This window comes from Hemitrygon akajei, chromosome 2 (genome assembly GCF_048418815.1).
Source record: "Hemitrygon akajei chromosome 2, sHemAka1.3, whole genome shotgun sequence".
NCBI classification, from domain to species: Eukaryota; Metazoa; Chordata; class Chondrichthyes; order Myliobatiformes; family Dasyatidae; genus Hemitrygon; species Hemitrygon akajei.
Genome location: NC_133125.1, coordinates 166,099,579 through 166,105,889, shown reverse-complemented (window position 1 = coordinate 166,105,889; position 6,311 = coordinate 166,099,579).

The window sequence follows — 6,311 nt, the reverse complement described above, 5'->3', positions numbered from 1 at the left end:
TTTGTTTTATATTAGAATAAAATATCCCTTTTCAACATCACATTTAATTTACTATACACAGACATGGGGCATTTCAACTTTGTTTCTGTTTTCATAATATCATAATGTATTTGTATTCATCTAAGCAAGTAATCAATAAAATATTGAAAAAGAAAGAGAAAGATAAAGGGCTGCAGAAGCGGGAATCTGATAGGAGAGGACAGAGGGCCATGGAAAAATGGGAAGGGGGAGGAGCACCAGAGGGAGGTGATGGGCAAGTAAGGAGATAAGGTGAGAGGGGGAAATGGGAATGGGGAATGTTGAATGAGGGGGAATAATTATCAGAAGTTTGAGAAATTGATGTTCATATCTTCAGATTGGATGCTACCCAGACAGAAAATAAGGTGTTGCTCCTCCAACCTAGTGTGTCCTCATCTTGGCAGTAAAAGAGGCCATGGACTGATATGTCAGAAAGGGAATGTGAAGAGGACTTAAAAAGGGTGGCCACTGGGAGATTCCACTTTTTCTGGCAGATGGAGTGTTGGTTCTTGGCAAAGTGGTCCCTCGATCTACATTGAGTCTCATCAGTATACAGGAGGCCACACCAGGAGCACCTGATACAGTCGATGACCCCAACAGATCTACAGGCGAAGTGTCGCCTCACCTGGAAGAACTGTTTGGTGCCTGAAAGGTAGTGAAGGAGGAAGTGTATGGGCAGGTAGAGGACTTGTTCCACTTGCAAGGATAAGTGCCAGGAGGGATATCAGTGGTGAGGGACGAATGGACAAGGGAGTCATGTAGGGAGTGATCCCCGAGGAAAACAGGAAGTGGAGGGGGTTAGAGGGAGGGAAAGATATGCTTGGTGGCGAGATCATGTTGGAGATAGTAACAGTCAAGTAGAATTATGTGCTGGACGTGGAAGCTAATTGGGTGGTTGGTGAAGGCAAGAGGAATCCTATCCCTGGAGGGGTAGCAGGATGATGGGGTGAAGGCAGACGTGCACAGAGTGGAAGACATGTCCTTGAGCGCAACGTTGATGTTGGATGAAGGGAACCCCTTCCTTTGAAGAAGGAGGACATCTCTTTAGTTCTGGAATGAAAAGCCTCAACCTGAGAGCAGATGCTGCAGAGACAGAGAACTGAGAGAAGGGGATGACATTTTTACAGAAACAGGGTGGGAAGGTAAAACACGCCTGGCACTTCATAAGTACTGACACCTGGGTGGTGACAGGGAGTTCAGTAGCCAGGGGGAAGGTGGTGTTTCCCATCCCAAAAGTCCTTGTCCTAATACCATGGTATCTCCTGTCTGATGGTGGTAATGGAAGTATCAAAGAGATAGGAGGGATCATTGCCATTCAAGATACCATAAGACAGGAGCAGAATTAGGCCATTCAGCCCATCGAGTCTGCTCTAGCATTCCATCATGGCTGATCCCGTTCCCACTCAACCTCAAACACCTGCCTTCCTGCCATATCCCTTGATGTCCTGACAGATTAGGAAACGATCAAGTTATGCCTTAAATATAGCCACGGACTTGGCCTCCACCACAGACTGTAACAGAGCATTAAAGAGATTCGCCACTCTCTGGCTAAAAAAAAAAATTCCTCCTCACCTCCATTCTAAAAAGTTTTAAAGCTGAGCCCCCTAGTTCTGGGTACCCCCACCATAGGAAACATCCTTGCCACATCAACTCTATGTTGTCCTTTCAACATTCAGAAGGTTTTAATGAGATCCTCCGTGCATTCTTCTAAATTCCAGTGAATACAGTTCCAAAGCTCCTAAACGCTCTTCATATGTTAACACCTTAATTCTGGAATCATCCTGATGAACCATATAACAATGACAGCACGGAAACAGGCCATCTCGGCCCTTCTAGTCTGTGCCGAATGCTTACTCTCACCTAGTCCCACCTATTCCCCTTCACTCTCCTGACAGTCACACAACTACCTGTCTCCTGACTCCTAGGGGTGACTATCTCCCTGAAACTCCTGTCTATTTCTGGTTCTGCCTCCCGAATGATCCGAAGTTCATCCAGGTCCAGCTCCAGTTCCCTAACACGGTTTGTCAGGAGCTGCAGCTGGAAGCACCTTTTGCAGGTGTAGTCATCAGGGACATTTGTACTCGCCCTGACTTCCCACATACTGCAAACGGAGCACTCAACTGCCCTAACTGCTGCTCCATTACCTACTCCTAATCTAATTAGATTAATTAAAGGAGCATACCCGGCCTTCCCTCACCTGGAGTGAAGCTCATACTCAGCCTCTGCTCGCTTTTTAAATTCCCACGCTGATCTCAGAGACCGACTTTCACGCGCTTGCGGTCGCGCCCCGTTCAACCTCGCCACTGCCTGTTCTCGCTGAATCCTGATTGAGCCAAAGCTGTCCCACTCTGCCTCAGTCCACTCCGACGATGGCCGCTGTATATGGCAGTCTTTCTTTTAAACCTTTGGCGCGCTACGTCATGCGTCTGCGCAGTCTAGCCTCTTTGCCCCTATCAATTAAATAAAAAACAGCTTCTCTCCGAGCTTCTTTTACCTCTTCCCTCTCCGCCTCTTGCTTCAATTTAAAATATGATAGGGTCTTTTAAAAGACTCCTGGATAGGTACATGGAGATTCGACAAATAGAGGGATATGGGTAGCCCTAGGTAATTTCTAAACGAAGGTCATGTTCAGCACAGCTTTGTGAGCCAAAAGGCCTGTACTGTGCTGTAGGCTTTCTATGTTTATAGTTTCCAACAGCCTTCATGGGAAACTCTAGCAATAAGGTTTGCAGATATTGCAGTAAGTTTCGTTTCATGCAGAAAGTTCACAGATGTATGTTACAGGATGTGATGCGTTAAAGAGATGGAAATGAAAGTGACACCCTAGACTGATTTTTCAAACTGTTGTCAGCAGATACATTAAACCACATTCACCCGCACACACCCATATCATTGAAAAAAGGCATGAATTGTGGCTGCTAGTTCATTGTTTCCGTTTGAGATGAACAGCCGCTTCAGAGGTGGACATCTCCCATGGTGGGGAGAGCTGAGCCCATGACTTAACTGGCTGAGTTCACCACTTTCTGAAAGCCTCTGACCTTTCCATGCTTAGAATTCCAATACCAGGCAGTGATGCCACAGACTTCTCTACCGAGCCCTTCGTCACTTCAGACCATTGCAAGTGCTTTGAACTAATTTGCATATAGATATTGTTGCCCCCTACTAATTCCCTTCCCTTGGGCAACATCTGTAGTGTGGAGAGGGGAGACTTGCAGCTTGGGCAACTGCCGGTCTTCCATTTAAAATAAAACCCTGCCCAGGCTTGTGCCCTGGAAACTTTCCATGGCGCAAATCCATGGTCTATCACGTCTAATGGAGGCCTACACATTGTTAGTCCCTTACTGCCCACCTCAGGAGGGTACAAATATATTCTGGTAGTAATAGATACCTTTACGAAGTGGGTAGAAGCTTTCCCGGCTGAGACAAACACAGCAAAAGCCACTGCAAAGATCATACTGGAAAGGATACTCATTCAGTGGAGAATGAAACACTGGAGTTTCGAATTGAATCAAGGCACACATTTCACAGCCCAGAAATGCAAGATGTCATGGCAATGTTAGAGAACAAGCTGAGATTTCATACACCCTGTAGACCACAGTCTCATGAAATTGTGGAAAGGATGAATCAAACACTAAAACTATGATTGCAAAAATGTTGAACGACTGTTTCAAGATGGAGACAGGTCCTACCAACATGGTTGATGCACCATCAATAACTCTCGGAGACTTGAGGCGAGATATAGGATTTTATTGGCTGGAAGAAAGAACAAGCAGCAATTGACCACCACACTACATCCTGGAGACTGAGGCCGGGGCTGTGCCTCCAATCGCCTTTATACCGGGGTCCGTGGGAGGAGCCACGGTCTGTGGGAGGAGCCACAGGAGCAGTCAGCAGGGGGGGGGCGTGTCCAGACAGGTATATGTAGTTCACTACAGGGGTGCTTATCAGTTCCCTCGTCTTGAGAACTAGGGGGGTTTTGTAAAAAAAATGAATGGTAATGGAAAATATGCCAGTGTTTGTCTCTCTTATCCCAAAACAAAACTGGGGTAGGAAAAATGGACACCTCAAGTCCAAAGACAATTGGCAGTCAGGATTGGATGGTCTGGAAAACTAAATAGAAAACATGGACTTAAAATAATTTAAGTTTTAAACTGGAAATAACAGAAATTACCTTGTGTGTTACAAGTCTAATTCAACATGAAGGGAATAATGTATTCTGTTGTGATGGAAGCTGGTTGAACGGTGTCCATTCAATGTCAGCAAGACCAAGATTCAAGACTGTTTGACGTGATTTCCTGTGTACTTGTGTAAAGAAGAACATAATTGCTGCACTGGCTCCAATGCAGCACAAACAAAAATAAGATGAATAACACAATAATAATAAATATAAATACTGTATATAGGTTAGATGAGGAGGATAAAATGCGAATGTTGTCAGATTAGCGTAGATGCTTTAGGGCAAGATTTCTGTAAAGTTGGGTGAAAAAAGATCTAGTGCTTTCCTGGCGTGTAAACTCTCCTCAGGCTTCCAGCCAGGTACAGGTATCAACTTTAACCAACATTTCAATGACAAACTCCGACTGAAGATTCAAAGAAAAAAAGTTAGTATTAGTAATGTCTTGTAATTTCTGCCACCAAAACCACCCAACCACACATTCTTGCAACATACTGAGCAAGAAAGATAGTTAAACTATGATGTTCCTGAATAGGGGACTGGAGCCTTCATCTCCTCCATTTTCCTGCATTCTTTGTGCATTGGGTTCCAGTCATAATTTGGTTTACCCTCTCATCCCTCCTCTTCTCATTTGCTCATCACCCATCTCTGGTTCCCCTCCTCCTTTTCTGCAACCAGCCTACTGAAGAAACCATGTTCCAATGTCCTCTCCTGTTAGATGCCCTCAGTTTTGGTTTTATCACTTCAGTAGAAACTCGAACAGGTCAAGACCAACCTGGCTCTCAATGAACTTTGCAAAAACATCAGTATCCATGAAAGCACACACCCAAAGGCTGCCTTCATCATTGCCGGAGACCTTAACCAAGCCTCACTGATCAGAGCTTACCTGAAGTTCTGCCAACACATGCAGGTGAACACACAGGAAGGAAGCATACTCGATCACTGCTGCTCTCCCTTCCGCAGTGCCTACTAAACACTTTCCTGCCCTCCGTTTGGAAAGTCTGACCATTTCTCCATCTTGCTCCTGTCCACCTACAGTCAGAAGTTAAAGCAGGAGCAGCCATAGTGAAAGCCATCCACTGTTGAGCCAACCAATCAGACTCAATGTTACAAGACTGCTTTGATAGCGTAACCGGGGAGGTACTTCGAGTTGAGACATTTTTATGGGCTATCTGTAAGATGTCAACCAGATGAGCATTCTAAGGAAGCTTCTCCAAACATTAGGGGTAACCATGGACACCTGCAAGACACCAAGCTGTTCCTAACCTTTCATAGGCTACATAGAACAGTCCATGTTCCATGCCTTCCCTGGTAATGCTGTCCAAATTTTTCTGCATGACATCGATGACTGCATTGGTATCGATTCATGCACCCATTGTGTTGGTCAATTTTGCCTGTGACTTCCACCCCGCCCTTATATTCACTTGATCCATTTCTGACACCTCTCTCCTTTCTTGACCTCTTCTTCTCCATTTCTGGACACAGAATGTCTACCGATATCTTTTATAAACTCACCAATTCACACGGCAATCCAGACTATATCTCTTACCACCCTGCTTTCTCTGTAATTTCTCCCATTAAAAAAAAGCTATTTCCTTTTCTCAGTTCCTTCATCTCTGCCACATCTGTTCCCAGGATGAGGCTTTCCTTTCCAGGACATCAGGAATGTCCTCCTTCTTCAAAAAATGGGGTTTTGCTTCCTCCACCATTTATGCTGCTCTCACCCGTATCTCCTCCATTTTGCAGACATCCACGCTCATCCCATCTTCCCGCTGCCTAAACAGCTAAAGAATTCTTCTTGTCCAGAAGACCATAACCCTTTGGCCCATTGAATCTGTTTCTCCAATTCATCATGGCTGGTCCAGTTTTCTTCTTAGCCACAATCTCCTGCCTTCTCCTCATATCCCTTCATGCTCTGACCAATCAAGAATCCATTAACCTCTGCCTTAAATATACTTAAAGACTTGGGCTCCACAGTTGACTGTGGCAAAGAATTCCAAAGGTTCACCACTCTCTGGCTAAGAAATTCCTCCTTGACTCCATTCTAAAAGGAGACCACTCTATTCTGAGGTTGTGTTGTCTGGTCTTAGATTCTCCCACTGTCAGAAACATCCTCTCC